Source organism: Ambystoma mexicanum, chromosome 1q (assembly GCF_040938575.1).
Source record: "Ambystoma mexicanum isolate Mex_15411 chromosome 1q, UKY_AmexF1_1, whole genome shotgun sequence".
Lineage (NCBI taxonomy): Eukaryota > Metazoa > Chordata > Amphibia > Caudata > Ambystomatidae > Ambystoma > Ambystoma mexicanum.
In genome coordinates, this window is record NC_090922.1 from 1,153,550,876 (window position 1) to 1,153,567,339 (window position 16,464).

The 16,464-nt window shown below is 46.5% G+C and overlaps 1 protein-coding gene across 1 annotated transcript in view; it reads right to left on the reverse strand.

Moving 5' to 3' along the window:
* Positions 1-16,464, reverse strand: part of ACADM (acyl-CoA dehydrogenase medium chain) — a 374,724-nt gene that overhangs the window by 324,352 nt on the left and 33,908 nt on the right. The window lies entirely within an intron of this gene.

A 16,464-nucleotide genomic window follows, 5' to 3' on the forward strand; every position in this document is an offset into this window, starting at 1 on the left:
ACGTTACATAGTGCAGATCCTAAAGTTCTCAGGAGGATTACAGCGGAGGTAAGAGTACTTTGCAGTCTAGACAACTGAGCGTTCAGTCAAGGCAGTGTCCCAGGTAAACAGCAGAGTTTAGGAATTTTTCTGAAGATTTTTTGTGCACATCCTCAGTTATGACGTTCCACCACTCCAGACCCTTGATGGCTATTTAGGTGGCAGGGGTTCCACCATCTTGTTTCCTTCTTCAGCTCTTTCATTCTAGTCTCCTACACTTCCTTTAGCACAAAGCACTTTGAATGTGATGTCAGATGGCAAAGACCGCTTGTATGAAGTAAAGGGATTGGACCTTCAAAAGCAGGCTTGTTTTAGTCCAATCACCTGTGGCCGTTTTCCTTTAAAAACAAGGGTCCCCCGCTCCTTTGAGTCACTTTTGAACAAACACTTAAGGAATAATTAATTCAACCAGTTGGGAGAATCGACTTGCCAAAGCCCTCTGCCAGTGAGGTGAAGAGGAAAGGGAAAGCTCTGCTCCCCCAACCATCTCCCTGGAACATTGGGGGTGACCTAATGCTTGAGAAAGACCTACCTCTCTCTGCCAGCCACACTGGTACCCAGGGCCTCACTGTTATGTGGTACCCCGAAGGTGTGTGCCTCCATTGTATCAGGAGCCAGAGAGCAAGGACTATTGTGACCAACGAGTCCCTGGATTGGGACGCACTGCAACCAGAGGGCAAAAACAGCCAGAATTCTTATCCGGAGCTGCTTTGGCACTCTACCGTTCACTGTTGACCTGCTGTCTCGTGCACTCTAACCAGTTTGCCGCTGGACCGCACCAGTCGAGTGAGTCATTGCCTTGGCTCAATTTTGAGCCACATTGTTGCAACTGCCGCCTTCGAAGTACCTTTCAAACCGCCAGCATCCTTATTGTCGATCTTCAACAACAGACAACCAGACCTGGGAGGAACATCAAACCGTGACCTTCGAATACTGCATCGGACCGCCTGTCTCCAACACTCACATGGCGAGGTTGCTGGTGACTGTGCGCAGTTAAACTGACACCTGGTGGCCCTCATGATCCCCAAACTCAACACCTGCTCCCAATCTGGAACACCACAACCTACCGGCGTCTAAAACGCACAAGTAGTACAGAAGCCTTGCTCGAGGCTGTCGAACTACCAACAAGAGAAAAGGGTATTCTTGTCTGATAACTTCCCCTTTGGTCCATCTGTGGGCCCTAGAGTTAAGTCACTAATCCCTTTTCACACGCAAGCATATCCTTTTTAAAGAACATTGTGGTTTGTTCACCATGCCTTTCACCCTTGTTTCACTAACCAGAGTTCTGTATCCCTCCATCATTGCATATTCTGTGTTCTTTCCACAGCGGTGGGTGGTTTTGTCTAGTGTTTTTTTCCCCTTTAGTTATTGTAGACGGTGCAATATATATATATATTAAAAAAAAAACGAACAAGGATTGGACATCCCCTTTATTTTTAACTGTTTTACTTTGCCGTTTGGATTGCTACTGATCACATTCACACCCTTCTTGGAAATCTAGGCTTCCCTCAGCCCACATTACCACAAAAGACGAATGAGGTATAACTCTAAACTATGCCGTTTTACCTTTATGATTGGGATCACATTTGGTTTGTAAAAAGTGTGAGGGCAGAGTAGGCACTATAGCCACTTCTCACCTTTAGAATCCTGCAGGGCAGAAGTCAATTGGTGGCAGGGAGCCAATGCTGGGATTCCAGAGGAGATGTGCTCTCATCTTGGTATCAGTATAGCTCTTCGGTTCTAGAAGTGCTGTAGCCAACAGATTACTTTTTGAAGAGTCATCACCTGCAGTAGTGTAGGTGGAAGCAGACCAGGGCTCACTTAAGAATTGCTTTTTTTGTGTAGATCAGGGATCGAAATTAATATAAAGCAGGCGCTAAAAGCAGTTCTCGAGTATCCAGTATTAACCAGTGACTAGGAGCTATCAACGGGGAACAAGGAGCTAGTGCATAGCGTTCCACATTTCTAACTTCCACATAAGATGCACACACAACGCTCTGACTATTATTTATGACCCCTTATGCTTTAAATGTTGTATAGTTGTGTACTAACGTGCATTTATAAACTGTCCCAAAGGCACAAAGTTAAATTCACACAGATGTGTTTGTAAGTCATCAGTTGGCCTGTGGAGCCAAATGTAGCTTCTGGTAGTTGTTGGTATCAAGTTAACCAGGCTCTTGTAGACCACAAGCAGGAGCTAAATAGCTCTCCGTTCCCCTCAATGGTTCTCAGTAGGTGAAAAGGAAAGTTTATCTTTTACATCACTTTGCCTTGTGGAAGGGAGGAGACCACTCCATCGAAAGAGACACCTTGGTGCCTGGCTGGGTAGGAGGACAAGTGTAGAAGGCCACATGAAGGGCACTGTACTGCTGGGGTGGCAGGCACAATGGCATTTATAGACACTGTTCTTCACCATCCACTCCTGGATTTTTGTGATGTAGGCCGAGATATTGCAATGGCAAAACTTCCAGGAAGGTTCCATGGAAGCACAGAAGAGTTAGGCGGATGTTAGAGAAACCCAACATTAAGCGATCACAGTATCTGATAAGTAGCCGCCAACTTACTTGTTTTAGGTTCTGTAATGGAGGAGTGATTCAAGCCAGGGAAGAGTTGTATACTCATTATCAAATCCAGGCATGTGGGGGCAACAGGAGTATGGAATGGTCAACTGTGTTACGCTATAGAGGTCAAATGGAATTAGGACAGAAGGGTGGCTTTCATCCAAGGTCTGGAGGAGGTTCTCATCTCAAGTACAGTAGATTGTGTATAAACGCTCACTCATCGCTTTTTGTCCCAGCCTGCATGAAGCAAATAGGGGCCCACTTTCCGTGTCCAATCGGATTATTAATAGAAAAAAGTAAAGGAGATGGTTATTAATAGAAAAAAGTAAAGGAGATGGAAGATTAAAAGGAACCATCGCCAGCCAATTGAGTATATTTCCAGCATGTCAGTGTACACACTATAGTAGGGTGCTATTTAAGTTTCCTTGGGGGCTTGTGAGGAAGAAGCAGTCTTGGTTGGTGGACTATCATTTGTGTTAACCCAATGCTTAATCATGTCCAGTTGGGCTAATCGGGACATGCTGGTATCCACCTTACTGCCCCACTCGCCCCATAGGCTCAATAGCTTTACGAATATTCATTTTTGGTCCAGCCCTTTTCAGTAACGAAACAAAAAGTTATTGAATTATGGCATCACTGTTTCAGGGAAATTGGTCATTAGGAGCTACACAATTCTGGCTCCTTCCATTTTAAAGAAAACTGTAGTAACTCCATATAGCGAAGACAGGAATGTGCCACTTTCCATGGCTTCATTAAATACTTGTGCTCATCTGGGAGCTAATCCGATCCTCCCACCTTTCCCCTAGTCAGGCTTTTATGACGAATCCAAAGTATGAGTCCCTTCCCCAAGTAGGTGCCACCTCCTTTAGGTCTAGGTAGGTGAGCACACTATGCAACATCCTCCCTACATGGCAGGGCAAGCAGGATGCCATTGGGAGTGACCACTCTCCCCCTTGGGAATGAGAATACCGAAAGAATACCACCCCACCTTCCCTTCACCATAACTCTGACGTGTTCATTGGTCATATGGTAAGTGAGCAGGTCAACGTATACAGGGGCACTATAGTTTCCATCAACTTCTTACAGGAAGCAGCACCAATCAAGCTTCTTCTCCCGTCCCAGAGAGGAATTTAAAGGCAAACATACAAGCAGTGAGAAGCAGAGCAGTCACCGGAGAACGAGTAACCAAAGAGAGGCGCAGAGTACACAACAGACGCTGTGGTGGATGGAACAAGGAACCAGTGCGGGGAAAGCTGAAGCTTCAACCAAGGCAGAAACTTGAGCCAGAGGGGTAGGGGGGACTGAGGCAGGAAGCTCAACCGCTGCTGATGGGGAGAGGTATTGGCGCCCTGAAGCAAGGACTCTGGTGGTCCCAGCAGGATGGGACTGCTATAAATCCAAGTGGACGCCAAGTGGAGCCGTTTGGCTGTCCCCCCTGCCTCTCCTCTGATCTGTGTCCATCTCCATCTTGTGGATTGCTCACAGTCGGCAAGAGGAAGGTGCAAGAGGCGAAACTGTAAAGAGGAATACCCAAGTAATTCAACTGCTCTACTCTTTTTAGCTTGACTTTTTGCTGGACTCTAACCTCCTTAACTCCTTATGAGAGCGCTTTTATTTAACTGCACGCTCAATCTGTTTCTTCTCTTTTCGTTGTAGCGCGCAGCATTTCCTGCTGGCTCCGCCCCCCTTTCCCGACGCTCTACAACTGTAGCGGGCTCGAAACACACTCTTAACCACTTTTAGCTATTGGAGGTCTTGGCTCCATGCTTTCCACTGGGTCCTGTTATTATTCTAGAAGAGTTAACGATGAGCAGTAAACGATATAATTGATACGGGCCCATAACCCTTGTGGCATGCATTGATTCTATATTGTCATACTGGGCACTGAACGATTGCACCTCTGATTCGAATGCTCCTTGTGAGCCAAAATAGGCAATCCTCTGTGTTTAAATCTCCACCCATATTGTAGGCCCTTTAAGTGCTGGCAGAAGCTTGTGTGTTGCGCTGACAGGGTTGAAGGGTGTGAGGCTTAGAGGACGATCTATGGTCTTCACTTCCGTTTTGTGGTTTGAGTTTAGAAGATAAACTACAGTGTGCGCCCTGACAGTGAAACAGTACTCTAGCTAACCCTATACATTTCCTATACAGGGCATTAGCAAGCATGGAGTGGAGTACCTCCACACAATACTTCTTGACGCGCATATGCTGGGGAGAGTATACGGGACGCATTTGAAATTGTATTAATTCTGTTGTCACTGCGCATTACATTTGATTTCTCTGTAGCAGAGTGGCAGCTTGGTCATTCGAGGTGGCCACATGGGGTGTCGGTTTTAAAATAAAGTCAGCTGTCGCTATGTCGAGACGACGAAGCAGTGTTGAATAGGTTTACTCTCAGGCTAGCTCTGCAGGCCCATCCACTAGGAGCTCCACAGCACAAGTGACAAGACTATATGATGATATATTGTCTGCCCCCTACTGATTCTTACATGGTAAAAAATACATTAAGGATGGCAATGAATGAATATGCCATTGCCGCCCTCCTCTCCAGAGCCTAGCGATTCTCTTCTATTGGATGCTGAGGCAATGGCACACTCCTCGATGCTTTCTATGGGAGGTAAAGCGCAGGCTTTGCAGGAGGAAGCTTCTATCTCCCGTGTGTTTGGAACTCTACCCAAGAAGGACATTTCCGTTATACAGGAATCCTTTTATCCTTTTTCCGTTATATCCTTTTTGGATACTCCACCAGAAGTCTTCTCAGCAGATGCAGATCTGCAGGATTTGTCTCAACATCTTCCAGATATACCTAACTTCCCAGCAACCTGCAGAGACATCAGAAATGGGGGGGGCTTCTCTCCTCAATATTACAAGAATTAAGAGTTCACGCTACTGGGTTTATGGAACTAACAATACTTATGGAGAGACAGATCTCTCAGGCCAAAATTGGTATAGAAGCATTAGATCTCCTCCCCACAAAAATTGTGACTAGAATGCTGGCTTTGGGAATATCCTAACCGAAGGAACTGGATGGAAAATTAGAACCAAAAGTACTCCCTCCTACCCCACTGATTATTCCTTCCCAAAATTCAATTGTTCTAGAGCCATTTGCTCTAAACAAAAACTTGGTAGGGAAAAAGGGGGTTATGAATAAAAAAAAAAAGAAATAACCAAAAAAATAAGAAAAAACAGGAAGATTGGGAATTCATCTTTTTTTTTTTTAATCAAAAGGAATAACATTCCAAAAAACAATTGGATACATTTCATAAGAGCGGAAAAGGCGCAACTCTCCGATCCAAAAGGTAGAAATAATAGAGCCACCTGGCGCGATTAGTAATTCTGAGGGGGGGGGGGGCGTATAGCCTCCCTTCTAACTCCCAATCAGAAGAAATGACTAACAAAACGTCTCCTTCTAAAACGAACTTGGACAAAAATGGTAAACAACTAGAAGGGGGCAAATGTGCCCCGCTCATGGACCAGGGAGAAAGCTATGGCCTTTTCTTGAAGCCAAATGTATCTAATCAAGAGACTGTACCCGTCATACTGAGCCCTATCAAATGCTAACCCATTGGTGCCCGCAGAACCAAACCTAAGTCAACACTCGTTGGGTGGTATCTCAAAGAAAGCCAACTTCTTAGTGGGTAAATCAACGGACAGTGATCTACCGACCGGGCTGCAAGATAAAACTACATTGAGCAACAATAATGTGGCTCTGCTGATCCGCACAGCAGTGGAAGAGGCATTGAAGGGTAGAATCTCATTGGAGGCTAAAATCTCAAGCCTGTCTACTAATGACGCTGACCCAGTAGCACCTAAAGAACAACAGGAGCTGTTGGGAATACTAACAGACCCTAGTATTCCGAATTCCATCCCTCTGCCTTTAGAAGTACTGGATAAAATCCACCCAGTTAATATGCTGCCATCTACCAATCCCATAGTGACCCCACCGAGAGTATCTGTGGGGGAGGAATCGATAAGGCTTCCCGAAATCTATCTGGACACAGAATTTAAACCTATTCCATGGAGGAAACCGTGCTTTCTAAATTCCCCAAGCATCTTACTGTATCCTCTGTTCAACTGTGGTTTGCAACCAGCAATGAATAGGAACAGGTCTTTGCTACTTTTTAATGATATTCCTTCCCTGGCAAATTTTACTTCGGCCAATATTAAGAGGGTGGACTTTATTCATCCCCAGTGTTTCGATCATGTAAGAATAGTTTTTCACTCCAAGCTGGTATTTCAAAACATCCTAGCGGAATTGGATAGTTTAACAAGAGGGGATTCGATATACTGATTTTTGGTGATGGCTTGAGGGAATTCTTATCGGTCTTCTTCCTTTGAACTATGCTATATATTTAGAACTAAAAGTATTCTTTGCATACAGGAAACATGGATGACGTCCCACGCTTAGTTGGATGGATTGGAGTGTCACCACCTTTTGGCTTCTAAGGGTCGGATAGGCTGGCCAAAAGGGGGCCTACTCTTTGCAGTAAAGCTTGGTATGGGTATTTGTCTGATGGAAATCTTTACAATTCCACGCCATGTTTTGGGGGCGCTGGTAAAGGTGGAGTATTGCTAATATACTCTTCTGGAATATCTATTGGTCGCCAGGATCTACCGTATAAGAGGTGATCACAAAAATGGAAGAGATCATGGAGAAATGTTTTCTTAGAACATTCAGGCCTTCAAATCCTCTTGATGGGGGATCTAAACACGAATATGATCCTTGCAACGCAGTGTAGGGGCATCTTTTGCAGCTCCTATGAAAGTTATGGGTGAGCATTCTGGGAACACAGATTTCCAGTCTCTGAGCCTGTTATACAATTAATGTGATCTAATGTGCTGGAATACGCTGTTTAAAATTTGGGGCCTGAATTCAGTACATCAAATGTTGAAACCAGAGGAACCATATATAACCTGGTCACTGGGAGATAGGTCTTCAGCATTTGATTATATTTTTGTGTTGGAGTAGATTTTTAATCTGGTAGAGAGTTTTACAGTTCGCCCCATGCTGATGAGTGATCTTAAGATGCTTGATCTGAACTTGCTCATCCCCAGAGCAAAGGTGGCACCTGAGCAGATGTCCAGTGATCTGGTTTTGAATTTGGGTACACCTTGTAACAGCATATCGGCCAATTCATTATACAGATTATTTTCGGTATGGGCAATAAGATTACGAAATAGCAGTAGACATTTCCACTCTACAATACTCATGATTGTAAGCCACATTCATAGCGAATAGCTACTATTGGAACGCATTTCAGGAGGCAAGAAATAATTTCTCTGAGAGTGTTCGCCTCCAATTTGTTCACGTCCAACTTGCCCATCATGAATTGAATTTCACTACCATATAAGATTTTCGGGATAGTTTTTTGTTTATAAAATCTTAGATAAGGAGTGTAAGAAAATCCACCATCCTGAAGTAAAAAACAGTAAGACACTTGATGCTTGAGTGTCCGGCCTTGACCATGAAGAGACCATCTTACTTTTCCCGCTTTGTCCCCGATGTATCTAATGTGGACTTAGATCAAGTGTGGAAATGTATGATATTTGGTAAAAAAAAAATTCTGTAGCAATTAGCGGAGTGTGGTCTTTCTTAATCCTTTATATAGGTGATTGCTAGAAAAATCTAAATTTCTCTTGTTTTATGAATTGTTATAAACAGGCATATGTATTCTATTATGAATTTTAGTATTTGAATCATTGTCTATCGTAGATTTAATCAGATCAAATGTTTTATTGAAATAATGTTAACATTTTAGATGTGAAATTGTTTACTGTACTCTTTTTTGTACCATTTTGTGAAGATTATATTTATTTTTTTTTTTTTACACCATATACAAATAAAATAAATTTTTTTAAAAAAAGGCCACAAAACCAATGGGGCCAGCGAAGGCCTTAGCCAGAGAAGGGCTTACGAGATCATACCCCCAGGAAGGGGTGAAGGAAGGCAAACAAACCAAGTGGCCAGCAGAGCGTGGAGCCTGAGAAGGGGCAACCGAAAACATAACTCCAGGAAGGGGTAAAGGAAACCCATCAAGCCGAGGGGCCAGCAGAGCCCATAGCCTGAGAAGCGCCAGCCAGGAGCATAACACACGACACAGTAAACAAACGCAACCAAAAAAAAGGGGCCATAGAAGCCAGTAGCCTGTGAAGGGCCTACCAAAAACATACCCCAAGGTGGTGCAACCGAAACAGCACAAACCAAGGGGCAAGAGAAGCCTGCATTCCGCAAGGGACAAATCCTAAACCTCCCAGGAGGATAGGATTAACAGAACCACAGCAGCAGAAGGGCCAGAGGAGCCGTAACCCACTAGGGGAAAACCGAGAATATACCCCAGGATGGGGAATCCAAAACCGAACCACAAATTGGGCTACAACCACCCAGAGGCCACCCGGGGCTAAACACAGTATTAAACCACAAGAAGCTGAAGAGCGAGAGAGAAAGAACCAGATCGAAGAAGCCCAGTATCTATCCAGGAACATCAGGTGTGAGGCCAAGAAGGCCCAGGAACTAACTATCTTGGACTAGGGGTTATTGAGAAGCCCAGTATAATGCTGCATATCCCTGGAGAAAGACTTAAACCCAAAGGTTGGGTAAGCAAAGTGATTTTGAACACCACAGGAACTTTGAAAGGCACTTGTTTTCATTTAGGACATTGCATGATTTTTCTGTTCAAGAGACTTTTGTAGTATTCTGGGGTTGAAGGTCAGAAACCAGTCACCACTTCTTCCTGGGGCGAGGTAATGCTCAACCAAGCCATATCTTAGGATCATTTTTAAAATATAATTTTATATATAACAGCATAGGCTAGGTTTTCTTTATTTTCTTCAATAAAACAGTGTTCTTCTATGCCTCTGTATCTGCCTCCTCTGTCTGAACTGCTGTCACCACATCCACCACCATAATATGAGTTTAGGGGTTCCATGTGTTTAGAACAACTGAAAAAAAAAACGACAGTGTTGTCGATATTTTCATTATTTTATTTAAACACTCCAAACACCCTTCCCAACATATTTTACGACTGGTGTAATTGTATATACTAAATCCAGTCCTAGAATATTTGGGGAAAGCGTTAGATAGTGCAAGAATGAAAATATCGACAACAGTCCTTATTTTTTCGTTCGTTTAAGAGCAGAGCCAATTGCCCAATTTTGGGGCGATCCACCCCGTTAAGGAAGGCATTAACAGGCCGATTCATGGAATTAATGTGCGCTGAAAATTCCCGCGCAAGCGTGCAAAACCGTCGCAGTGCAAGTGCGAAAATCGCAGTGCATGTGCGAAAATCGCGGCGAAACCCACTCACATCGATTCATGGATGTCTGTGCATCTAAAATCTGGGATGTGCGCTGAAAATCGGCCAGCGCACAGGTCATCTAACGGCGTGCGCTACAGCCACAGCGAAATCGCACATAGTGCGGCGCACATAACAAAAGTAGGCGTAACACGGACGCGACTCGCGGAATGTGGAACGCCGCGTGAAAATGTGGGCGTCACGGGGGAGGGGGAGGAGTACAGGAGGCAATTGAGCGGAACGCCCACACATTCAAATACAACACATGTTCATGGAATCGAATAGGGCAAACCAGCACACGGGCAAAGACGCGCACAGGCCTAAACACGTCCACCACACGAAGGCAGGCGGTAGCGTCCCTGCGCATGAATAAAATGTGCGCCAAAAGGTGCGGTAACAGAAAGCATGTATATACAGCTATGATGAATGTCCCATATTGTGGCCCTCCAGGACAAATGACGTGCAAAGGGGTACGTGACAAACAGACACCCGCTGTGTCAAAAATAGTGTGTGCGTGTATTTCGGGGGTGCGCGGGAAGTTTCACACGCGATAGGCCTTAGGCGAGCGGGATACGTGTAAATCTGGGGTTCGTGTGAAGTTTCACACGTGATTAGCCCTGTGCGAGTGGGGTACGTGTATAACTGGGGTTTGCGTGGAGTTTCATACGCGATTGGATCCGGGTACATGTATTTCTGGGGTGCGTGGGAAGTTTCACACGCGAAAGGGCCTGTGCGAGTGGGGTACGTGTATTTCTGGGGTGCGCGTGGAGTTTCATACGCGATTGGCCCTGTGCGAGTGGGGTACGTGTATTCCTGGGATTTGCGGTCTCACATGCGATTTCTGCAGGCTATGTGCATCTCGGGGGTGCCGGGGAGTCCTACACGTGAATTGGCAGTGTGGGTCCTCCCAGGTGTTCCCATTACACCCACCACAGCCCCTGCAGGCAGCCCTCACCACAGGGGACTACCCTGGCCATGTCCCGCAGGCAGCCCATCCACCATGGGCATGCCCCCAACCAAGCCACGTGTCACCTTGCACTACTGATCAACGCATGACCCCCTGCACCCCACCCCCCCAGCAGTCAAGGGCACCTGCCAGCAGGCCCCCACACGTCCCCCAGCACCCCCAATCCCCAGCAGTGCATGGCACCTGCCAGCAGGCCCCCACACATGTCCCCAACCACCCCTACCCCCCCCCAGCAGTGCAGGGCACCTGCCAGCAGGCCCCCACATGTCCCGCAGCACCCCCAGCAGTCAGGGGCACCTGCCAGCAGGCCCCCACATGTCCCCCAGCACCCCCAACCCCCAGCAGTGCAGGGCACCTGCCAGCAGGCCCCCACACATGTCCCCCAGCACCCCCACCCCCCAGCAGTCAGGGGCACCTGCCAGCAGGCCCCCCACACATCCCCCAGCACCCCCACCCCCCCAGCAGTGCAGGGCACCTGCCAGCAGGCCCCCACACATGTCCCCCAGCAGTCAGGGGCACCTGCCAGCAGGCCCCCACACATGTCCCCCAGCACCCCCAGCAGTCAGGGACACCTGCCAGCAAGCCCCCACACATGTCCCCCTGCGCCCCCACCCCCCCGCAGTCAGGGGCACCTGCCAATTTTGCTGTCACAGCGGGTAAGCTCGTAGTTCAGGGGTGCGCGGGGAGTCCTACACGTGAATTGGCAGTGTGGGTCCTCCCAGGTGTCCCCTCTACCCCCTCCTGCAGGCAGCCCACACCTCAGAGGACTACCCTGCACCCCTGGTCATGTCCCGCAGGCAGCCCATCCACTATGAGCATGCCCCCAGCCAAGCCACATGTCGCGTTGCAATATGATCACCAACTCATGTCTCCCAGCACCCCCACCACCCAGCAGTGAGAGGCACCTGCCAGCAGGCCCCCACTCATGTCCCCCAGCACCCCCACCCCCCAGCAGTGCAGGGCACCTGCCAGCAGGCCCCCACACATGTCCCCCTGCACCCCCACCCCCCAGCAGTCAGGGGCACCTGCCAGCAGGCCCCACTCATGTCCCACCATGTAATACACGTACCCAGGCCAATCGCGTGTGAAACTTCCCGCGCACTCCTGAAATACACGTACCCAAACCAATCGCGTGTGAAACTTCCCGCACACCCCCGAAATACATGTACCCAGGCCAATCGCGTGTGAAACTTCCTGCGCACCCCTGAAATACACGTACCCAGGCCAATCGCATGTGAAACTTCCCGCACACCCCTGAAATACACGTACCCAAACCAATCGCGTGTGAAACTTCCCGCACACCCCCGAAATACATGTACCCAGGCCAATCGCGTGTGAAACTTCCTGCGCACCCCTGAAATACACGTACCCAGGCCAATCGCATGTGAAACTTCCCGCACACCCCTGAAATACACGTACCCAGGCCAATTGCGTGTGAAACTTCACGCGCACCCCAGTAATACACGTTCCTCGCTTGGCATTTGCTGTTTGCCAGCCCTGTAAACTGGTCCATGGTTAGCGCAGCCCTTTTGAGCTGAATTGGGAATTTTTATGGCTTTTCCTTGCGCGAGGGCGTTCTTGGGGGCGTAACTGGCGCTGCTGCTGGGTCGCTGCGCCACGGCTGGTTTTGGAGTCTAAAATCCATGAATACACTGTGCGCGGAAATCGATTTTAGCACACGCGGCTGGCGCAGACATTTGCACCCTCACACTGTGCGCCAGCCGCATGCGCCACTTTTGTGCGAAATTCTATGAATTAGACTGTAAATTGGGGAACACTACTGTATTAAGTGTGAAAGCTGAATACTTGCAGACACTAAAAGGACCAATGTTTTTCTGTCAAACAGCCCAGGAAACGTATGCCAATCTATTAGTGGGACGGCTTTCTTTCTCAAACAAGGATCGTTTAATCATAGCAAATTAATTCTTAGCAGTGTTTTACGACACTCCATTACGTTTGCTTAGCTCGATTTAATTGCTTGCAAACACGATGCAATCCGTATTTGTGTTGTCATAACAAGCAAGCTGTATCTGAGCTCAATGATTAATCTTGCACCCTAAAGTTCTTCACTTAGCTACTCATATAAACATGTAGATACCTGCGATGTCAGCATTGAGAGTATCGTAGCACATGGGGACAGTCCTGCCCCAAATATAGTTCTGTTCTCAGGCTCTAAAGCAGACAAGAGTGTCTGGGTTATACGAGCAAAGTCTATCATAGAAAGTTAAACGCGCCATTTTAGTGGTCGTCGCAGAACAAAGGGAAACTGAAATGTTAAATTAAGGCGAGTATGATCACTATTGGGAGGATGAACCAGCAGTATTTGCTGCATATTTCGCACGCATGGACCACAAATCTAACCCTGAATGTTTAACATGCAGATTCGGATAGAAGGTAAAGTTTGAATCCACATGATGTAATGTTCGCTGTACCTAAAACATGAAAAAACTTCCCATCCGATCAACAAGTGCCTGCAATGACTGATCGCCATTACACATTTTACTTGATCCCTCGATTGACAGGCGACTCCTGTTGCAGATCAAGGAATGTTACGCAAGAAAAATAAAGGTGCACATTTACAAATCATTTCTGAAAAAAGCAAGCCCTTCTCCCGCCTGGGTAACGACCTACTGTGAACTTGAGAGTGAAGGAAACGACATATCAACAAATACCTCTCCTTTTTTTAAAAGGGACTTTTTTGGTCATCCCAATTGCATCGCCTCTCTTTCAAAGAATATGGTGCATACAGAAGTGTTCCATTTGGCTTTCAAAAATCGAGCAGTCACATTTCCGGTAAAAAGGCACAGCCCACTTTAGGAGCTCAAAAGCGTTGAATAATTCTGTGCATGTTCACAGGGTTCCCATGTTTAAAAAAAAGGCCATGTTATACACTGCCATAGTCCTCCTAATAGGGCCAGGTATCAAGGGCACAAGTGTACCCTTTCAGAAAGGAATATGGGGCATACCATCAACCGTGGTTTGAACAGAGATTAAAAGTCAGTGGGAGCATAACAACAAATCAGATATCAACCACAGTTGAAGTGCTACAGCCACTTCCCACGATATACCACTGTAACAAATTCTCTTCTGCTCTGCAGGAGTAGAAGGATGAGAGGAAGCTAAAGCGCTTACTTAACCCCCATACCTATACAAACCAAGATCCAACACAATCAAAGGTAAAAACAGGTACAGTTAAGAGATATGCTTCCTTTGCCTTTTGGGGTAACGTGGGCTGAGGGAAGCCTATACCCTCAAAAGGAGTGTGAAGCAGTAGCAACGCAAACAGTCCACAATAAAGGAACATCGAATCAATCAAGGTTCTATAAAAAGAGATGTACTTTAAACAAACAGCATGCAAGAATAACTAAATAGAAAACCCTTCAAAAACCCACCCACCCATGTGGAAAGAACACAGAATATGCAAGAAAGCAAGAAGCAGACAGCGGTTGGGGGAAGGAGAGAAGGTAAGAAATACCACAACCTCAAAAAGGATATGTTCTTCAGTTGCAAAAAGGGATTATTATGACCTAGCCTGTCTCCATGGTACAAAAGGAGCATGTGGGCAAATATTATAATACTTTTGCAGTGTATTTGTGGTTCAGCAAGACCAAGCTTCTCTGTGCCGTTCAGCGATTAGAAATGCGTCAGTCATGGTGGGCCAGCACCCAGCAGAAGTCGTAGGGTGGGGCAGTGTAGGGGGGTGGCGTGGTTCGAGAGGGTCGAACTGAAGGCAGCGGCAATTGGAAAACCTTACTCAAGCGATGGGGATCATAGGGTTCCCCAAGTTCAGTAGTCAAGGTTTGGTGGTGGACAACTGGATGAGCAAGCATGTCAGTTTGATGCGGGGGCTCAAAAAGCACAGTTTGGGCAGAACAACAGGTTCAATTCAATCTGCGACTCGTTTAGCGATGAAGCTGGAGGTTTGAACTTCAGATGACATGGTGCAGCAGAGAACAGTACGAACGTGGAGGACAGCGGCTCGAAGATTGGTGATGTCAAAGACAGATTGTGAAGGTTCTTGTTGTTTCAAACAGGTTCAAACAGGTGTGACAGTGTGCAGCGTTTCCACAAAACTACAGGAATCCAAGCTGTCTTTGCTCCGAGGTGTTGCAAGTCCCGCTCCACGATCTCGGGGGACAAGAAGAGACCTTTGCTTGGGCTACCAAACACAGCGGAGGTTAGCACACACCTTCAGGGGTCCTTCAGTACAGTAAGGTCTTGGGGAGCTGTGTGGCTGGCAAGGGTGCAGGTCTTGTTACAGAAGCAGTTCACCCCCAATGGTCCCTGTAGGTGGTTAGGGAACAGAGCTGGCCTCTGCCTTGGAACACCTGCCTTCTCCTCAACAAATGGAGGACTTTGAAAAAGACTGCTCTCCCAACAGTGTCCAACGAAATCTTCTTGAAGACAAGAGATGATTCAAAGAAGGAGATAGACAACTTCTTTTGAAGGCAAAAGCCCCCAGGTGATTGGACTAAAGATAGCCTTCCTTGGAGAATCCAATCCCTATTCATGGAACAAATGGAATTTTCTGTCTGACATCACACCCAAAGTGCTACAGGAAGTGGAGGGGGCAGGAAGAAAAGATTGAGGCATAGGGAAACAAGATGGCACAACCTTCCTCCAGCTGTCAGGAGCTCCCTCCGTCTACACTTACCCTGCACTCTTCCCTTCTCAAAGGCCCTTTCGATATGCAGCACCCTAGTGTGAGGCCATTCCTTTTGTGAACCGTATGCCCTTTGATTCCTATTCTTAAAATCCACATCATATGTTGAGGCATTTAAATATGCCTTGCTTACAAAGTATTGTGGGTCTGAAAATATACCAATGAGTGTTTACTGCTACAATTTTCACTTTTTACAGTGCTCCATCACTAGTATTGGAGGCGAACACAGGGGCCGGGGAAGGGTATCGGTGTAAGTATCACTCTTTGCAGTTGATGAACAAAGCAGCATATTTCAAAGACCAAGTCAGATGTTTCGGCAGTACACTGAAGGAAATGTATTGCCCGTTTGCTAAAGGATAGGAAATTCTAGTACACATCTAGACAACAGCACCTTCTTTTTCTTTCTATGCTCAACTACTGAGGGCTTTTCAATATAACCATGTGTTCTTTGTGTGCAGTCTCTAGCATCACCCTGCATCTTATTTAACTGATCACAAAGAATTAAAGAAGAGGGTTCCATAGTTATTGAAGAAGGCACTAAAACATTAGTATCTCTGATGAATTGATGCAATTAACTTAAAAGGCATACATGTCTGATTTTCTTCAACAGGGCTCCATAATAAACCTCAGTAAGGCTCTTGTTTAATTTCATCTCTGCTGTGGGTCGGAAGGGTGGGTAAAACTATACACTTAATTATGAGCCCTGTCATTTCACGCCATACGTCAGGGGTACAAGCAGGGCACTAATCAGATGTTGCTCCCTACTTGGAGTCAAATGATTTTTCAGGGAGTAAAAAAGTAATTAGCTTTGCCAATAGCGATACTTTCTGCTTATTAAAAGATGTTATTTCCCCATAAAACTCCTTTTGAGATCAGGCATTAATATCATTAGAGTTCCTTCCTTCCTATGCCACTGATGATCGGGTCACTAATTCGAAAAAATAT